The sequence below is a fragment of the Dermacentor andersoni genome, chromosome 11 (genome assembly GCF_023375885.2).
Source record: "Dermacentor andersoni chromosome 11, qqDerAnde1_hic_scaffold, whole genome shotgun sequence".
Classification (NCBI taxonomy): Eukaryota; Metazoa; Arthropoda; class Arachnida; order Ixodida; family Ixodidae; genus Dermacentor; species Dermacentor andersoni.
In genome coordinates, this window is record NC_092824.1 from 13,162,140 (window position 1) to 13,184,149 (window position 22,010).

A 22,010-nucleotide genomic window follows, 5' to 3' on the forward strand; every position below is an offset into this window, starting at 1 on the left:
TTTCTGGTATATGCACACACACACACACACACACACACACACACACACACACACACACACACACACACACACACACACACACATATATACATATATATATATATATATATATATATATATATATACAACCTTACACTGAAAAAAAACGAACGGAGAAGAATACACTCAATAACGATGAACGTAAAATAATGTCCTGATAAATTGTTCATTGAACCAATGCCGACCGATTGCACAAATCGGACTTTGAGAGATTACTAATATCAATGCGTTGTCGACAAATAAGTTTAGCAAAACTGGAAATGTACGTCGAACGCTTTGCTAAGCATATTCTTCGAAAAGGCACTTCCCAACAATAAGTGTTACGCGTGGCATACACAGGTGTCCTGGTTTATTATTGTGCCAGAAAAAGTATTGTCTAGTTATTATTCTGTAAGCTTTTTTAGATTTGCTATAAGTTTCAAGTTTACTAGAAGTTTGCAGATTTGCTAGAGTATAGCAGATTTGCTAGAGGCTTGCAGATTTGCTAGATTTGCAGATTCGTTAGAGCTTTGCAGATTTGCTAGAGCTTTGCAGATTCGCTAGAGCTTTGCAGATTCGCTAGAGCTTTGCAGATTCGCTAGAGGTTTGTAGATTGGCTAGAGGTTTGCAGATTCGCTAGAGGTTTGCAGATTCGCTAGAGGTTTGCAGATTTTCTAGAGGTTTGCAAATTTGCTAGAGGTATGCAGATCTGCTTGATGATTGCGGATTCGCTTGAGGTTTGCGGATTCACTTGAGGATTGCGGATTTGTTTGAGGATTGCGGATTTGCTTGAGGCTTCCAGATTCGTTTGAGACTTGCAGGTTCTTCACGGACTTACCCTGACCGGACTTCCCTGCCACATTCGTTATCCTCCAACAGTGTTCACGAGAAGTCATTATCGGAATGACTTCCTAAACCAACACGGCGCAATAATCGGCCTGAAGTCAAAATCGATAACGCTATCGGTAGATCAAGCGATACCGCCGGAGAGCTCTCGTAGTCACCACGCCTTGAGTGTGCTCGAAGATCAGGTGAGCATCCCGCCGCGCTCCAGCATTATTATTTCCACCAGCACCGAAACACCCGCTGACGTAGACGGCGTCATCGAGGGCGACCAGCATTTACTGCTCGACCGTGATATTTGCGTCGCAAGAGGGATCGCTCGACTGCACGGAGGGAAAGCGGTAGTGATGCTAACCAACTTCACCCAAGAGTTCAAGCACATCAGCACATCAAAATCGCGTACATCGAGGAAATTGTGGAAACAAGGAATGCCTTTGTCCTCTCGGATTCTGCCGCGTCTACCCCGACCACCACATTTCCCGAACCAGTATTCGACGTAAATCCAAGTCTCCCCATGAGTAAGCAGCAACAGCTCAGAAGTCTTCTCCGAAGTTACAAAGACTGCTTTTCGACATCACCGAGCATTCGACAAACAACAGTTGCTAAGCATCGCATAATAACCGAAGAGTGCGCTCAACCACCCCGCCATAGCCTTTACCGAGTTTCGATGCGAGAACGTGGATATATTAAGCAACAAGTCGACGAAATGCTGCGCGACGACATCGTCCAGCCGTCCGAAAGCCCGTGGGCATCTCCTGTAGTCCTGGTGAAGAAAAAGGACGGAACCCTACGTTTCTGCGTCGATTATCGTCGACTGAACAAGATCACGAAGAAGGATGTACACCTGCTTCCACGGATAGACGACGCATTGGATCGGCTCTCAAACGCTAAATAGTTCTCTTCGATGGAACTCAAGTCTGGCTACTGGCAAATAGAAGTCGACGAGAGAGATCGCGAAAAGACCTGCTTCATCACGCCAGACGGCCTCTCATCATCATCATCAGCCTGGTTACGCCCACTGCAGGGCAAAGGCCTCTCCCATACTTCTCCAACAACCCCGGTCATGTACTAATTGCGGCCATGCCGTCCCTGCAAACTTCTTAATCTCATCCGCCCACCTAACTTTCTGCCGCCCCCTGCTACGCTTCCCTTCCCTTGGGATCCAATCCGTAACCCTTAATGACCATCGGTTATCTTCCCTCCTCATTACATGTCCTGCCCATGCCCATTTCTTTTTCTTGATTTCAACTAAGATGTCATTAACTCGCGTTTGTTCCCTCACCCAATCTGCTCTTTTCTTATCCCTTAACGTTACACCTATCATTCTTCTTTCCATAGCTCGTTGCGTCGTCCTCAATTTGAGTAGAACCCTTTTCGTAAGCCTCCAGGTTTCTGCCCCGTACGTGAGTACTGGTAAGACACAGCTATTATACACTTTTCTCTTGAGGGATAATGGCAACCTGCTGTTCATGATCTGCGAATGCCTGCCAAACGCACCCCAGCCCATTCTTATTCTTCTGGTTATTTCACTCTCATGATCTGGATCAGCAGTCACTACCTGTCCTAAGTAGATGTATTCTCTTACCACTTCCAGTGCCTCGCTACCTATCGTAAACTGCTGTTCCCTTCCGAGACTGTTAAACATTACTTTAGTTTTCTGCAGATTAATTTTTAGACCCACTCTTCTGCTTTGCCTCTCCAGGTCAGTGAGCATGCATTGCAATTGGTCCCCTGAGTTACTAAGCAAGGCAATATCATCAGCGAATCGCAAGTTACTAAGGTATTCTCCATTAATTTTTATCCCCAATTCTTCCCAATCCAGGTCTCTGAATACCTCCTGTAAACACGCTGTGAATAGCATTGGTGAGATCGTATCTCCCTGCCTGACGCCTTTCTTTATTGGGATTTTGTTGCTTTCTTTATGGAGGACTACGGTGGCTGTGGAGCCGCTATAGATATTTTTCAGTATTTTTACATACGGCTCGTCTACACCCTGATTCCTTAATGCCTCCATGACTGCTGAGGTTTCGACAGAATCAAACGCTTTCTCATAATCAATGAAAGCTATATATAAGGGTTGGTTATATTCCGCACATTTCTCTATCACCTGATTGATAGTGTGAATATGATCTATTGTTGAGTAGCCTTTACGGAATCCTGCCTGGTCCTTTGCTTGACAGAAGTCTAAGGTGTTCCTGATTCTATTTGCGATTACCTTAGTAAATATTTTGTAGGCAACGGACAGTAAGCTGATCGGTCTATAATTTTTCAAGTCTTTGGCGTCCCCTTTCTTATGGATTAGGATTATGTTAGCGTTCTTCCAAGATTCCGGTACGCTCGACGTCATGAGGCATTGCGTATACAGGGTGGCCAGTTTCTCTAGAACAATCTGCCCACCATCCTTCAACAAATCTGCTGTTACCTGATCCTCCCCAGCTGCCTTCCCCCTTTGCATTTCTCCCAAGGCTTTCTTTACTTCCTCCGGCGTTACCTTTGGGACTTCGAATTCCTCTACACTATTTTCTCTTCCATTATCGTCGTGGGTGCCACTCGTACTGTATAAATCTCTATAGAACTCCTCAGCCACCTGAACTATCTCATGCATATTAGTAATGATATTGCCGGCTTTGTCTCTTAACGCATACATCTGATTCTTGCCAATTCCTAGTTTCTTCTTCACTGTTTTTAGGCTTCCGCCATTCCTGAGAGCATGTTCAATTCTATCCATATTATACTTCCTTATGTCAGCTGTCTTACGCTTGTTGATTAACTTCGAAAGTTCTGCCAGTTCTATTCTAGCTGTAGGGTTAGAGGCTTTCATACATTGGCGTTTCTTGATCAGATCTTTCGTCGCCTGCGATAGTTTACTGGTATCCTGCCTAATCGAGTTACCACCGACTTCCATTGCACACTTCTTAATGATGCCCACAAGATTGTCGTTCATTGCTTCAACACTAAGGTCCTCTTCCTGAGTTAAAGCCGAATACCTGTTCTGTAGCTTGATCTGGAATTCCTCTATTTTCCCTCTTACCGCTAACTCATTGATCGGCTTCTTATGTACCAGTTTCTTCCGTTCCCTCCTCAGGTCTAGGCTAATTCGAGTTCTTACCATCCTGTGGTCACTGCAGCGCACCTTGCCGAGCACGTCCACATCTTGTATGATGCCAGGGTTAGCGCAGAGTATGAGGTCTATTTCATTTCTAGTCTCGCCGTTCGGGCTCCTCCACGTCCACTTTCGGCTATCCCGCTTGCGGAAGAAAGTATTCATTATCCTCATATTATTCTGTTCCGCAAACTCGACTAATAACTCCCCCCTGCTATTCCTAGTGCCTATGCCATATTCCCCCACTGCCTTGTCTCCAGCCTGCTTCTTGCCTACCTTGGCATTAAAGTCGCCCATTAGTATAGTGTATTTGGTTTTCACTCTACCCATCGCCGATTCCACGTCTTCATAGAAGCATTCGACTTCCTGGTCATCATGACTGGATGTAGGGGCGTAGACCTGTACAATCTTCATTTTGTACCTTTTATTAAGTTTAACAACAAGACCGGCCACCCTCTCGTTAATGCTATAGAATTCCTGTATGTTACCAGCTATATTCTTATTAATCACGAATCCGACTCCTAGTTCTCTTCTTTCCGCTAGGCCGCGGTAGCACAGGACGTGCCCGCTTTTTAGCACTGTATATGCTTCTTTTGGCCTCCTAACTTCACTGAGCCCTATTATATCCCATTTACTGCCCTCTAATTCCTCCAATAGCACTGCTAGACTCGCCTCACTAGATAACGTTCTAGCGTTAAACGTTGCCAGGTTCATATTCCAATGGCGGCCTGTCCGGAGCCAGTGATTCTTAGCACCCTCTGCAGCGTCGCAGGTCTGACCGCCGCCGTGGTCAGTAGCTTCGCAGCTGCTGGGGACTGAGGGCCGGGGTTTGATTGTTGTGTTCATATATACGGCCTCTACGAGTTCAAAATCATGCCATTCGAAATCTGCTCGGCGCCTGCAACGTTTCAGCGCGTCCCGGACACGGTGTTAGCAGGATTGAAGTGGCAGACGCGTCTTGTTTACTTGGATGACGTCGTTGTCTTCGCCGGAAATTTCGACGATCACCTTAGGCGGCTTGCGACAGTACTAGAGGCCATCAAGGCAACAGGGTCACTCTGAAGCCGGAAAAGTGCCGCTTCGCTTACAATGAGCCTCTTTTCGCACTCAACGTCATCAACAAATCTGGAGTCCGCGCCGACCCGCAGAAGACAGCTGCCATAGCAAAGTTCCCGCAGCCCATCGACAAGGAGGCAGTGCGTAGATTCCTTGGCATGTGGGTCTACTATAGGCGCTTGGCCAAAGATTTTGGACGCATCGCGGAGCCACTAACACATCTAACCAAATGCGATGTCGAGTTCAAGTGGGAAACGCCGCAGGCCGACGCATTTCAATAACTAAAACGACGCATGCAGTCGTCGCCCATACTTGCACGCTTCCACGAGGACGCCGACACCGAAATCCACACTGACGCCAGTAGCCTATATAGGACTCGGTGCCGTACCAGTCCGGAGGAAAGAAGGACTTGAACGGGTGATATCTTATGGTAGCCGCTCGCTGTCAAAGGTGGAAGGCAATTATTCTACGACTGAAAAGGAATGCTTTGCCATCATTTGGGCTACAGCAAATTCCGCCCATACCTATATGGCAGGCTATCCAAAGTCGTCAGCCACGATCACAAATTGTGTTGGATAGCTAACTTAAATGACCCTTCAGGACGGCTGACGCGGTGGAGCCTCAGACTGAAAGAATATGACGTCACGATAATCTACAAGTCCGGACAAACACTCTGACGTCGACTGCCTATCATGCACCCTCATCGATACCACGCCGCAAGACGACGAGGGCGACGACGCCTTCCTCGGAATAATAAGCGCGGAAGACTTCACTAAACAGCAACGAGCAGACCCGGAGCTAAAAGGCCTCGTCGAGTAAATATCTGGAAGGGGAGACCGATGTTGTCCCTAGGCCATTTAAGCGCGGATTGTCTTCGTTCACACTACAAACCAATCTGTTCGTGAAAAAGAACTTCTCACCAGTCCGCGCCAACTATATTATTAGTGTTCCGTTATTGCTGCGTCCAGAACTACTGCACGCCCTACATGATGATCCAACCGCTGGGCACCTCGGATTCTCCCGGACGCTGTCGAGGATACAGGAAAGGTGTTACTGACCGCGTCTGACCACCGCCGTCGCTCGTTACGTCAGGACATGCCGAGACTGTCAGTGATGCAAGACACCACCAACAAGGCTAGCAGGATTACTAAAGCCGATTGAAGGTCCTTGCGGACCATTGCAGCAGATCGGGATGGATTTGTTGGGACCGATACCTAGGTCAACATCCGGAAATAAGTGTATCGTCGTGCCGACGGACTATCTCACCCACTGCGCTGAAACTAAAGCTCTACCGAAAGGCAGCGCAGCCGAAGTGGCGAAATTTTTCATCGAGAACATCCTACTGCGACATGGTGCCCCAGAAGTCCTCGTCCCCGACAGAGGAACGGCCTTTACAGCAGAGCTCACCCAAGCCATTCAGCAGTACAGCCAGACAAGCCCCATGAGGACAACTGCCTACCACCCGCAGACGAATTGTCTCACGGAACGCCTGAACAAGACCCTCGCCGACATGCTAGCAATCTACGTCGACGTCGAACACAAGACCTGGGATGCCGTCCTGCCATACGTAACATTTGTTTACAACATGGCGGTGCAAGAAACAACACAGATCACGCCATTTAAGCTTGTTTAAGCTCGACGCCATGCTGCCGCATGTCACTGACGGCGAGAATCTTGACGTCGCTACCAATCTCCAGTGCACCGAAGAAGCCTGACAGCTCGCCCGCATACGGCTAAATAACCAGCAGCATATACCGACAGCCGACACTACAACCTCCGACGACGCTACATCCTGTACCAGCCTGACGACCGTGTTTGGGTTTGCACCACAATACGTCGACGAGGACTCAGTGAGAAATTATTGCGACGCTATTTTGCACCCTACAAGATCATCTGACGTGTTGGCGAACTGGACTATGAGGTCGTTCCTGACAGCATTTCGCATTCACAGCGGCGCGGCGCACGATCTGAAGTGGTCCACGTGGTGCGTCTTAAGCCCTTTTACGCACGCTTAGTTTGTTGTTTATTACTTTCGTTTGTTTGCAGCATCGTGTCGATGCTTTTTAAGGGGGGGGGGGGGGTATTGACGTATGTACATGTTCGTCGGGTGACCACGTTTCACCGCCTAACAAATGTTATCGCGCAGCGTAGGACGCGCCTGCATGTATAGGAAGTTTCTGAAATGTTATCGATGATTCCATCCGCTGTCTCTCACCGAACCTCGTCTAATCTCATTGCATGTATGCGCGATGCGAATAGTGAAGAACTTTGTGGAAGACACGCGGGTCCCAGCGTTTACTCTTGAACATTCGACGAGTGATGTGTAAAAGCCGACGTGCTTGACCCACTGATAAGATTTTGACGATCGCCGACTGTGTTCGATGCTGTCGCCGTTCATAGTGTAGCCTGTTTTTGTGGGCACAGGTTCCCCCAAGGAAACTTAGTTTCGTCTTCCACAGTATTTCTACTGTGCTCTTTATACGTCACGGCCATGTGACAATAGTCTACAAAAAGGCACTTCCCAACAACAAGTGTTACGCCTGGCATGCACAGGTGTCCCGTGGCGCGATCGGCGATATTTTGTTCGATACGCGTTCTGTTCGGTTGCTCCAACGTCAAAAATTGGCGGTATGCAAAATCTGTGACAACGGAGCGGAGAGAGCAGCCAATCAGGAAGCGGTGACCTCCCCGGAAGTTTACTTTCGTCGTTTGTCGTGTGCCTGTAGACAGTATCCTACAAAACGAAATGTTTCTCGTCTTCCAAATGAATTAAATCTTTATCTAAAAAAATGTATTTTTGCTTCTCAAGTCCAAACACGTTTTCAAATAGTAGTACGTCTGAATACTACAATTTATAACTATTAGTTTCCTTGCGTCGTCCCTAGGTGGTGTCGCGCACAGCGAGAAGAAAAAAAGAAAAAGAAATGACGGGAAGAGTGGCGCACTTTTCAAGAAGCAGCGAAAACATTCCAGTGGCCACTGGCACCGATGATTGGGTCTATCTCGCTGTATAACCAAATAATTATTTGTTTCAAGAAACAAAAAGGACGCCGGAATTCACTTTCGGCCGTTTCTTCAAACGCCTTTCGCACCGCCCACTCGCTCTCCTCCTTCCTCTAGAAACGCCAGCGCAACAACCTAAGTTTCCAACGGAAGCCCCGTTTTCTTGAAATAAACTATTGATTGGATCCAAACGTGCCATGCCGCAGCCACCGGTTGGATCCAATCCAATCCACCAGACGCGCCAAGCGAAGCTGTACGCTTGAAACTTCCCAGCTCCCGTTGGGTTCGGCGCCTGGCAGACGAAATGCTAGGTGGGAGGTTGATTGACAGGAGCGTGTCGTCATTTTGACGTCATCAAAAGCGTAGCCGCGCCCCGCGGCTGGCGAAGTCGGCGCGGAGTAGGCCAATCGCGCGCGCCGGCAAAATTGCTCTTTTGGACCGCGGTCCGCGCATCACGTGGTAGGACGTCACCAGTTCGTGCGTACCGCCGTTGGCCCGCGCAAGACCACGGCCCTCGCGGTTTTCCCGCTTCGGTTTTGGAGGCAGACCGCACGCAAACTGCAGCGATATTGGCGTAGCCAACGAATGTTGTCCGGCAACAGAGTGTCTTCAGCCAAATCCAATGTAGTTTTCGGCTCAGCAAAAGCCAGTCAAGCCAGTCGTTTCATGTCCGCCGTTCCGCCTACACGTGCGTGCAGCAGATATATTTTTTAAACACCGCGTCCTCTTGGAGTGACGATCAGGTTTTTTTATTTTGTATCCCTCGTTGAGCAGTTCCCGGCTTTGTGGGACTCAAGCCGGAATGATAACAATGATAGCACTCTGGCCGAGAGTGTAGCTGGTTGGTCTGCTCTGCCGTCTGCTATGGCGGTCCGCCGTGTGGATGTGCTCTGCGCCGGACCGGACCGCGGCGGGCTGTGATGTCGCATCACGTGACCGAGCGGCCCGCGGACTTGGTCCGTCGTGTGGATCGGCCTTAAAGGAACGAACGCGCCGAACAACCATCTCCGTTCGCACCCCTGGTTTATAATTCCGATAGAAAAAGTCATCATCATCATCATCATCAGCCTGGTTACGCCCACTGCAAGGAAAGGCCTCTCCCATACTTCTCCAAGTACGCCGGTCATGTACTTCTCTAAGTAGGCCGGTCATGTACGTCTACGCACCTACGTCCACTCAAGATAATCAGGAAGTCAAAACCTTCTATGAAGATGCGGAATCGGCCATGGGTAAAGTCAAAACAAAATACACTATACTGATGGGCGACTTCAATGTCAGGGTAGGCAAGAAGCAGGCTGGAGACAAGTCAGTTGGGGAATATGGCATAGGCTCTAAGAATACCAGGGAAGAGTTATTAGTAGAGTTTGCAGAACTGAATATTAGGCGGATAACGAATACCTTCTTCCGGAAGCGAGATAGCCAAGCGTAGACGTGGAGGAGCCCGAATGGAGAGACTAGAAATGAAATGGACTACATAATTTGCGCTAACCCTGGCATCATACAATATGTGGACGTGCTCGGTAAGGTGCGCTGCAGTGACTATAGGATGATAAGAACTCGAATTAGCTTAGACTTGAGGAGGAAACGAAAGAAGCTGGTATATAAGAAGCTGATCAATGAGTTAGCGGTAAGAGGGAAATAGAGGAATTCCTGTGAAGCTACAGAAAGGTATTCGGCTTTAACTTAGGAAGGGGACCTTATTGTTGAAGCAATGAAGGACAATCTTATGGGCATCATTACGGAGAGTACAATAGAAGTCGGTGGTAACTCCGTTAGACAGGATACCAGTAAGCCCTGCAGTGGGCGTAACCAGGCTGATGATGATGATGAGACAAAGACGGCAATATCATTGCTAATATGGATGAGATAGTTCATGTGGCTGAGGAGTTCTATAGAGATTTATGCAGCACCAGTGGCACCCACGACTATTATGGAAGAGAGAATAGTCTAGAGAAATTTGAAGTCCCACAAGTAACGCCGGAAGAAGTAAAGAAAGCCTTGGGAGCTATGCAAAGGGGGAAGGCGGCTGGGGAGTATTGGGTAAGAGCAGATTTGTTGAAGGATGGTGGGCAAATTGTTCTAGAAAGACTAGCCATCCTGTATACACAATGCCTCATGACCTCGAGCATACCGGAATCTTGGAAGAACGCTAACATAATCCTAATCCATAAGAAAGGGGACGCCAAAGACTTGAAAAATTATAGACCGATCAGCTTACTGTCTGTTGCCTACAAAGTATTTACTAAGGTAATCGCAAATAGAATCAGGAACACCTTAGACTTCTGTCAACCAAAGGACCAGGCAGGATTCCGTAAAGGCTACTCAACAATAGACCATATTCACACTATCAATCAGGTGATAGAGAAATGTGCGGGATATAACCAACCGCTATATATAGCTTTCATTGATTACGAGAAAGCGTTTGATTCAGTCGAAACCTCAGCAGTCATGGAGGCATTACGGAATCAGGGTGTAGACGAGCCATATCTAAATATACTGAAAGATATCTATAGCGGCTCCACAGCCACCGTAATCCTCCATAAAGAAAGCAACAAAATCCGAATAAAGAAATGAGTCAGGCAGGGAGATACGATCTCTCCAATGCTATTCACAGTGTCTTTACAGGAGGTATTCAGAGACCTGTATTGGGAAGAATTGGGGATAAGAGTTAATGGAGAATACCTCAGTAACTTGCGATTCGCTGATGATATTGCCTTGCATGGCAACTCAGGGGACCAACTGCAATGCATGCTCACTGATCTGGAGAGGCAAAGCAGAAAGGTGGGTCTAAAAATTATTCTGCAGAAAACTAAAGTAATGTTTAGCAGTCTCGGTAGAGAACAGTAGTTTATGATAGGTAGAAAAAGTAGTATCGATTTATTTTTCTGTAAGCTTTGTTTTCAGATTTGCTATAAGTTTTGAAGTTTACTAGAAGTTTGCATACTTGCTAAGGTTTGCAGACTTGCTAGAGGTTTGCAGACTTGCTAGAGGCTTGCAGACTTGCTAGAGGTTTGCAGATTTGCTAGAGGTTTCCAGATTTGCTAGATATTTGCAAATTTTCCTGAGGTTTGCAGATTTCCTAGAGGTTTGCAGATTTGCTAGGGGTTTGCAGGTTTGTTAGGGATTTGCAGATTTGCTAGACGTTTGCAGATTTGCTAGAGTTTTTAAGATTTGCTAGAGATTTGCACATTTGCTAGAGATTTGCAGATTTCCTAGAGGATTGCAGAATCGCTTGAGGATTGCAGATTTGCTAGAGGACTGCAGATTTGCTTGAGGATTGCAGATTCGCTTGAGGACTGCATATTCGCTTGAGGATTGCAGATTCGTTGAGGATGTCGGATTCGCTTTAGGCCTGCAGATTTCCTAGAGGTTTTAAAAGTTGCTTGAAATTTGTAGATTGGCTGGGAGTATGCAGATTCGCTGGAACTTTTCAGGCTCGCTGAAAGTTTTCAGACTCGCTTGAAGTTTTCAGACTCGCTGGACGTTTTCAGATTCGCTTTAAGTTGTCAGACTCGCTTGAAGTTATCAAACTAGCAGAAGTTTTCAGACTCCGCTTAACCGCAAGGGGGCTAGCGCAGCAACACACACGGTCTACCTGAGTGGAGTGGGCTGCGCAGCACGTTGGCTAGCGTTGGTGTTAGAAAGGATCGGATGCAGAAAGGAAGCTCGCTGGCCATCACGCTGGCCGTAAAGGGGGCGCTTTATTTTCGCACTGGATAAAATGGACTGGTAACGCATTACAAGCGCATGTCTACACTGTAAACAGGTTTGACCCTTTTAGGGAGTTTTGGCCTCGTTGCATAACTTCAGCCCTTAAGGGAGGACAATATCCTCCATTCGAACGGAGTTTTTTTTCACACCCTTGTGTTTGGTGGTGTTATGGGGAATTATGGGAGTTCTTTAATTCTCCTTTGAACACCAACCCCTGAGTGGTTGCAGGAGTCTATATGGGGAATTATGGGAGTTTTTTAATTCTCCTTTGAACACCAACCCCTGAGTGGTTGCAGGAGTCTATATGGAGAATTATGGGAGGTTTTTAATTCTCCTTTGAACACCAACCCCCGAGTGGTTGCAGGAGTCTATATGGGGAACGTTGGGAGTTTTTCATTCCTCTTTTGAACACCAGAACTATGGAAGTTCTTATGAGGAGCTTTGGGAGCTTTTACAGGTTGACATGGGTATTTTATTTTGCTTCTTATGGGAATTTATAGGAGAAGCGATGGGAGCTCTTACGTACATATTTTCGGAAACGTTTGGCTTCTTAAGGGCGTTTTGAAGGATACCTTTGGGAAATTATTTTACCTCCTTGTAGGAGTGCTTAGGTGTAAACCTGGGAGCAACCGTTCCCATATTTTGGGAGCTCTGCTTAAGGGAGCACTTATGGATAGTTTTGAGAGTTCGATTTTTGCTTTTTATGGGAACATATAGGAGAATGCTTGGGAGTGAATTTTTACAGCTTTAGGGAGCTGTTTTACTAAGGGAGTTTTAAACAGATGTTTTGGGAGTGCATTTTAGCTCCTTATTAGAGCTTTTACAGGTAGGTCTGGGAGTTTATTATGCACTTTTTGGGAATTTTACGAGGTTGAAGGGAGTTCTTTTTGTGTGTGTGTTAAGTAGATTGTGTCTGACGAGTGCAAAAACCATGACAAAGCAATAAAATGTCTGGAAATTTATTGCAGTTCCAGAATCAAATGTGCCAGCATGATAGTAAAATCAATGACTATTAGCATAATGAAAGTGAAATAATTCAATAAATTGGATACAAAGAAGCAAACCAGTTTGACAGGAAATTCAAACATATTGCAAGCTTCAGTACAGTTGAAAATCCACAAGTGCAGCCAAGACTGAAATTCAGCGGCTCAAAACATCATGAGCTATTGGGCAGTCCTTGCATGCATTAGAACAGGCCACATTTGTTTTTGCATGTAAAAAGCATGCTACAAAAAATGATGCAAAGGAGGCCAGACAGCACCAATGACCTAGACCATAATGAAAGTACCTTTGAATACCTATGCTATTTCTAATAGACATCTTCGTACAACTTATTCTCTCATGTAACACACAGCTGCAAAGAAAAAGCAGAGGTGGCACCACCCACTCTGAATCAATTTCCTTAGCGTGCAGTACCTGAAATTCAAGCTTGCCAGCTAGAGAACATGACAAGTTCACAGCAAAATGAGCATAATGTGATAACAGTAGACAAACAGGTGATATCTCAGGCTGAAGTTAATTCAACAAGGGGACTAGTCGTCGTCAGGGAAAGAAAATCCAAGCAGACAATTCCAGCTCACACTTACTTGCATACAGATGTCGCTACATAGGTTTGTGTTGTGATGCCCCATGACCTAAGTCAGCATCAAAGAGGTTCATTAAAGGGTGGCACATATGCAGTGGCACACACCCAGTGTACATACACAAGTTTGTGTCAAAAAAGTTCATTGGAGAGCTGCATCTACCCAGTGGCCCCAAGTGCTTGTAGTAGCCCCAGGGGCACATACTGAATTTCCACAAATATAAGGAGTTTTTTTTTCAAAATTTCTGGCCTCAGAAGACGCCTCGCATTATATAACTGACATAGACACAAACAACAAGATCACTCATAGAAATTGGTGCCAGCAACCTGCCAAACTCCCATACTTCTACACACCTTGCTACCCCAACTAAACCCCCATGGTGAGCATTTAAACTTACCTCACCTTCTCTATGCACTCACTCATTTTGCTTGATATCTATGGTGTGGAGAAAAGTGAACTATATAAATACTGCCAAGGAAAACGGTTGTTACCCTAACGAAGAAGTCCACTTCTCAAAAAAATTTCTCCACCTGATATAACACTTGTTCGACCTCTGCTGATCACCTTCAGCTGAATGTTGCATATCACACAAAGCAGCAATTTAACTATAATTTTTAGTTTTATAATGAAACAAAAATTTCTTAGGATGTGAAAGAAAATATGATACAGGAACCCTTAACAGTATCCATAAGTGTGAAATTTTTACACAGGCAAAGAGGCAAACACTTTGCCACCAGGGCACACATAAGGCGTCATTACATTTTCTCTGCAAAAAGCCTTAACACCCCGATGACAGGTGGTGTTGCATGGAGCCATGCATGCATTTCAAAAAATAGGCATTTTGTATTTTCTTCTTCCGCAAGATCAAGGCAGGCAGGCTGTGATGCTGTGCAAACAGTGGTGGCCTTCAAAAGGGAAGGAATCCACACAAAAAGCCATGGTACTGTTGAGATGGCAGTGCATGATAGGGAGCATTCTGGAAAACCAAACGTAAATAGATTATGTACTATTGTATTGCAAACAGACACCGCATGAATATTTAAACATAGCATCACCAATTATTCAACAGTGCTGGGCCATTCAATGCTACCACTCCAAGTGAATCTTGGCCACCTCAGATTTTAGGAAAAATTACAGCCCATTGTACAGTTGCAGACTGGATGAAGTGGAGAGTATGACGAAAGCCCGTCTGGTCGGGATGATGCATACTAAATGGAAGAGGTCCAGACACCGACCAAAATGTTTAAAATAGTTCTTTACGTTTTCAAATTCAAATAACTTCAAATAACTTCAAAAATTCAAATAAGTACTTTAAACCATTTTGGTCAGTGTCCGGACCTCTTCCTTTTAAGTCGCAGAATGCACAAACAGAATACTTCGCGAAAATTTCACATGGTGTGAGTATCGTTATCTTGTAGGCTAAGGTTGAAACATCACGGCACTGACAAAGCTACAAACAAGTGTTTCTACGAATGACCACAAGGCCTTCCAGAATGTTTCATTATGTGAGATAGACCATTAATGTTTTTTATCTGCAAAGAGTATCTTCTTATTCTGACTTAAGTATAATAGACCTTCGAGCAATTTCTGAAAAGTATTTTCATCCAGCTCGGGTGGTTTATAGGCGCAAATAACCAATTTAGGAGCCCCCATTTTGTTGTGAAGAAAGCTTATATTAAAAAAACCTATAGCTGCAGTGATTAAAAGTTTCTGAAATTTTGAATCAACTCTTTATATCTGCAGAAGCTCTTTAATTAGGTATTAGGACGCCTTGCAGCACTGACAATGAAAGGAAATCATGACAACATATTACAAAAACTAATAAAATGAATGTGTTCTTGATAATATATGTTGTTGTATTATACACAGATTATACAAAACACCAGCAGTAATGTGCATATCTTCAGAGTGCACACACAGTTCACCAATGTAATAATAAATACAGGTCAACATCATAAAGCAACACATAGGTACTGGCGTTTTTCTTTCACATTGGCCTAAAAACCAATTACATGAGCATTCAGCCATCATATAAGCAGCACATGCTTGCATGAATTCAAGGAACTTTCAGATGTGCAAAATCGTTTAGGAGCTTTTAAGCAATAGGCATGACACTACTATTATGGTTAATTTGTTGCCTGTAAGTGGTAAATCAAGTGAACTGCTAGTTGTCCTTCCGGTGAAGGATATTGCAGAAAATGTGAGGACAAAAAGATTATAGTAGCTATTTGGAACTCATGAATGTTAAGAAGATAATATGCAATGTTACCATGCTGACAGACAGTCAGATAAAAGATGATACAAAGAAAATATTATATATAGATTACACAGATGCAAGCATTCTGCTTCTTTATTGCTGCAAAACTCTGTAGTTATAGAAGTGCTTCATCCCCTGAAAAATATTTTTAGCAATACATTCACTATGGAGTTCTATTGAGGATGCATCAGATTTGCATGCTACAAGTGGTTTGAGCTGTTCAGAGACAGACATCTGGCTTGTAAACGCAAGAGCATGACGAAATACTGCAAGTGCTCCAGAAAAATGCTTGCATGGTAAAGGAAATGACAAAAACAAGAATGTGGATGAAAAGACCAAACTGCCCCAAAGTCTAATTTTAGCAATGTAAGGTTTTATGAAACATAATTACAGTTCTAAGACAAAACAAAATACCAACATGATATGCAGAGAATCGGTGCTGGACATCAAGCAACCTCACTAAACAATGATTACATACATAAAAACGACACATTCGCAGGAAATTTCACAATACACGACATATAAACTATGTGATTCATGATGCACCCATGTCATACATCATATTGTTCAAGTAACCAACTTCTTTATTCAAGACCCCTGTAGAAGGTTTGTTAATGCAGTTATTGGTTTCTTGGATGGAAAAGACCTACTATACAAATCTGCACTTCCCTGCCTTATATTTGCAAACTGCATGTGTACAGTCACAGTTTGGCACAGTTTGGCATGTTTTGCAATGTTTTGTGAGATATCCAGATGCTGTTACTACCTACATCTGTGCACAATGCTCCTGCAGCCTGCCATTACCACAAATCGTGGTCTATCCTACATAATACCCCAGTCACACAGGCACTTTCAAAGTCCTTTGAACCAAAGATCCTTTACTTCAACGGAGAATGTGCACTGTCACACAGGCACACCAAAGGAGCCCTACTGGAAGGGGGCTTTGAGTCAAAGGAGTGCGCGTTCGTCCTTTGAAACCTCAAGGGAATACTCCCAAGCCTAGAGGGCGTCTGACAGTAGAAAAAATAATCTAAAGATATGGAAGTTCAATTTTTACCTCTTCAGAACGAGCTTATAAGTACTGAATACTGTTACTAAAGTACTAAACACTTTCGGGACACCCGCAATCTCCATCATGAAAGCGCCGGTACAGCAACACCGGCACGGCCTGTTGTCAGCAGCAACCTCGACACAACACGGTTGCCATGTGCGATTTGGTTCTTTGGTTAGTGGCTGCTAGGCATCCCAGTCTCCTTGGCTTTTTTCTGCACATCTTTCCTTGTCACTTCTGTTTTTTAGTTTTTACAGCGTTTACGTGTACCTACCGCTACCTAGCCACAACGAACGAAACAAAGCAGCTGAAGCAAAGGCAACAATGAATAATCGACGCCAATGTGCGGTGTACGAAGCAGTACACATGGTGGCCATCATTACAATAAATACATCTGTTTGTGATAAAGTAATGCCTTTACTACGTGTGCATTTTGTTTTGATGTTTCTATGTATTAGGAAAAATAAATGTTGCTGAAAAAAATGTGACAAATTTATTATAAGGTGCATTGGGCCATATTTTTTTATTACTTTCAAGGTGATGGTAGCGCTAAAGATACATTGCGGTTTCTGTTAAAAGCTTCAACGGAGACTACCTGGAGACCATGTAGCACCGACATATATCCGTTGAACTAATGTCTTTGAAAGCTCAATGCTCCTTAACTTCAAAGGACCTTTGGCATGCTCGTGTGACGGGTATAACACTTGCTGCTGAAGGCATTAAAGGCACTCAAAGGTGCCTCAAAGACAGGCTGAGCATTCTGCGCAGGTTAGCGTGTTAGCAAGGCCTGAAACACTTGCAGGACATTGTAAAAGATGTCAATACATGGCAAAATACAACAGCACAACATACTCAGAAAATGTAAGGCTAAAATTGCACACTGATATATAAGGGCCTTCCCAGACAAACCGATAAATGCAATAGCACACCTTCTATTGAAATCTGGAATATAAAAATTGATTACTTGAAAAAGATGTATGGTACATGCAAAATAGAATGAGTGATGTATGTTATATGTCATGTATAGTCAAATTTTGCTGCAAATTTGAGCATTTCATGCATGCATATAATCGCACTCATGTACTAAAACAAGTTCATGTGTAGTGCTCATCCTGTGCATTTCATGTGTTTCATCTTATAGTGTAGTAACTATGTTTCCTAATGCCAGTAACCAACTCTCCCAGCTTTCAGCAATAGTATGCAAGATTATTTATTCTTAGAAGTATAATAGCAGGAAGAAACAAGGATAAAGACCTGTCAGCAGGACTAGCATCAACTACAAGTTGATTTGGCTCCTGGATGGAAACGAGTATTAGTAACCGTAATCATTATCAATGTTTCAATGAGGGAGTGGGTGAACCCAGAACTTGCACAAATAACTACAGTAGCCACATGGCTGAACATATGAGCCGTGGGTGTTTCCCTATCTTCCAGCACATGAGGTTAGTTGCAGAGCCCTGAGAGAGCTGAGAGGGAAGTGATTGTGGTTTTCCACATAAGCAAATAAAGATCGACATGTGTCGGAAAATAATCACCATCTCTCATCGAAAACGTAATTTTTTATAGAGCACTTATCCTCAATTCATTACACAGATTGCGTTAGGTGACTAATTTGTTTTACTACTGTTCTTAGTGCCCCATACAAGATTAACCTTTTCCATGCCAATTTTATTTTCAGAAAACCACTGAAATTTCTAAAATATTTTTATTAGCTATTCTTTGTGAAGAGTTTTTATTACTGCAATATCAGCAGTTCGTTTAAAATTTTCTGCTGCCTTTTACTAGCTGTTTTTCATGTTTTTAGGTTGCAAACAGACAAGGACGCAGAAACTGTCTACATGAAGCATATTTTTTTAAAGAAAGTCAAGCGTGCTTTTGTTATCCTCCATGAAACATGTTATTGCAGGAAGAAAGGTGGTTAACCCAGGGCCCCTATTTTTATTAGTCATATCATAAGAAGCCAACAAACACTGACACCAAGGACAACATAGGGGAAATTACTTGAGCTTAATAAATGAAATAATGAAACGATAAATTAATGGAAATGAAAGCGGATGAAAAAACAACCTGCCACAGGTGGGGAACGATCCCACAACCTTCGAATTTCGCTTGCGATGCTCTACCAATTGAGCACCGCGGCGCCGTTTACCGATCCACTTTCTTGGGTATTTATGTTTCCTTGTAGAACCCTGGGAGTGTTAGTCAGCGTTACCACTCACAGACCTTGGCGGCGGACATGGAACATCCTTTCTGCCGCAGGCGTCACGAGAACGTGATCTTTTTTTAGTGAAGGCAACGGGTCAATAAACCCACACATGCTACCTGAAGGCATCAATGTTGCCTGATTCGAGACACTCGTTATGTAATAAATGAAAAGAAAGAGGGTTAACCGAGGGCCCAATTTTTACTAGTAATATCATAAGAAGCCAACAAACACCAAAGACAACATAGGGGAAATTACTTGAGCTTAACAAATGAAATAACGAAATGATAAATTAATCGAAATGAAAGTGGATGAAAAAACAACTTGCCACAGGTGGAGAACGATCCCACAAGTTCACTTTCTTTTTTTGGGGTGGGGGCAAAAACTGAACCCATAACTAATCACTGATCTATCATGCAAGTTGTGTTTGCCTATCTCAACAGTCTATATAAAGACAGAAAACTAGGCTCAGGTGTTTTTATCTCTAAAAGAAAAGACAACCTTTTATACGGCAACCTATCAACTTGAAGCCCACGGTAGTAGTTCTCTTCTATGGCATCTAGCTGTTGAGCACGAGTCAAATAAAAATTAATGCAAATGTATTAGTGTTCCATGCTTTTAATGCATGGAAAAGGGACACTAAAGGAAATTAATGAGTTAAGTTAGATTAAAGGTTAGCCTTTTGTAATAACAAATTCATCATTTATACCAAGAACAGAGCTTTTATAAGCAAGAAAATTAGACAACTGGAACATCAAAGGGCACCAACTAATATATTGAACCAAATTCTGTAGTTTTATTTGCCAAAACCACAGTATGATTATGAGGCATGAAGTACGAGGGATTCTGGAATAATTTTGACCCCCTTGGTTACTCTACTGTGCATACAGTGCAAAACACACATGCATTTTTGCATTTCACACCTATCAAAATGCAGCTGCCACAGCTACAATTTGATTATCCACCATCAGGCTTGGCAGCGCAACACCAAACAGCCCAACTCAGAGCCCATGCTTGTCAGCAACCTTCTGCAGTGAGTGCATCACTTGGTGCTCATGAGGCAGTACTTCCAGCTGCTTCAGCTGCTTTAAAGTGTGCGCACTGCTGGCTTTTGCTGTTTTACAGCCCTTAAAGCCCAACTACAACAAAAGTTAGGGCTGCATAAAAAAATGATTCAAACAGTGTAAATACAAAACAGCATTCTAGCAATCTTGATACCGAGACTGAAATGAATGCCACAATTACCAGTAACTGGCAGTGATGCATGACTCAGACTGCAGGGCACCTTAGTGTGGCCTACGAGATAAGGGACCACCTGCAGCTGCCTGCAGTGATAAAAACCTGGAGGCGATGTGGACTCTCGTCATAGCCACTAACCACCAGGTTCATGTGTCGTCTGCTAATACAGTATTAAAAGAATATCAAAAAGAAAATTAGATACCAGCCCCGCAGCTTTGCCAAGATCACTACAGTAGTATTTACTACTAATTTATTACCAATATAGCCAAAGTGAAATTTCATTGCATTTGGAATTTAAGCTTTTGCAGTAGGGGTTTTGAGATGTGATAACCGCAATGCTCCTGTGCTTTGTGACATTACATCACTAGATATTTGACAACGCCGTGGTTCAAAGTGTTTTTACATACATCGATATCTTGATTCTTTTACAACCTAACTCTAATATGACACATGAGAATACGGTAGATAACATTTGAAATGTCTTTAATGGGCACGGAAAAGGACTAACCTTTACACATGAGACACGCATGGTGAAAGCATTGTAAGCAAGGCTCCCACGTGTCTTTAAATAATTTTTCACGTTGGTCGGTGTCAGTTCTGTTTTTTCCCTTGACTCTTCCTAACCGGACAAGACTTCGTCAGACTCAACTTCATTAACCCATTGACAATATGCTGCATATCTTAGGTAAACATTTGATGCTCACCCTAACGCATGTTTCCTGAAGTTACCAACTAAGAGCAAAGAAAGGTTAGCTACTGTATGAACCAGCCTAAATCCATGTTAAGCCCACAATTGCCCAATGTGCCTTGAATAGGCTCTAAAAATGTGTATTAACACAAGGCGCAATAGATTTTGTGCTCACGTTGGCATGTTCATAACAGCTGGCCTCCCTCACTCTCATCATCGGAATCTCAGAATCCCTACTGCGAAAACTTCAGGAGTGGAAAGCAGCAAAGGTAACAGTGCGCAGTTTGAAGCAGCCAGAGGCACTGCCTCATGAGCACAGCAGTTGCACTCACTGAAGAAGGTTAATGACAAATATGGGGCCCCATTCGTGCTGCTGGTTCCGAAGAAGCCATCTAAGCTTTTTTCCCACGCTTGAGTGTAAAAATACAGCTGCTTTTAACAAAAGGCATGCAACACCGTTCATGAATTGTGCCATTGGAATGGTTTACCAAATAACCTCTTACTTCTGGTAAGCTCTACACAAGCCAAATTGGACGCTGCACTGAAGAAAGGGCAAGAGAACATTTGCAGAATATAAAAACAAAGTAAGACCAATGTAGGTGAGCATTGTAACACATGCACTTGTCATCCACAACTTGAAATATATTCTTGGCAGAAGTAGAAACATGAATTCACAACTGATATCAGAAGCTCTTTTAATATCAAAGAATGACTGTGTAATTATTCTTTTTTTTCTATTTCTCACAAGTATGTGTATGAATGTTTTTTGCTTTCGGTTTACACAGGTTGCTACACCTCAAATTGTTTGACCCTGTTCCCTTCTTTGCAATCTTTCCTCCCTCCCCTTCTTTTATGAACTTCCAGAGAGGTTATATGAATAGTTCCTGCTTTCTTAGAAAACATGGCACACACGCGGTGGATGTGGAACGTCCTTTCTGCTGCAGGCATCACAAGTACGTTATCTTTTTGGGTGAAGGCAACTGGTCAATAAAGCCCCACATGCCAACTGAAGGCATCAATGTTGCCGGAATCGAGACCCTTGTTATGTAATGAACGAGAAGAAAGCAAGTTAACCGAGGGGCCAGATTTTTATTAATCATAAGACGCCAACAAACAAAGGCACCAAGGACAACACAGGGAAAATTACTTGTACTTACTAATTGAAATAAAGAAATTATAACTTAATGGAACTGAAAGTGGATGAAGAAACAACTTCCCGCAGGTGGGGAACGATTCCACATCTACGCATTACGTG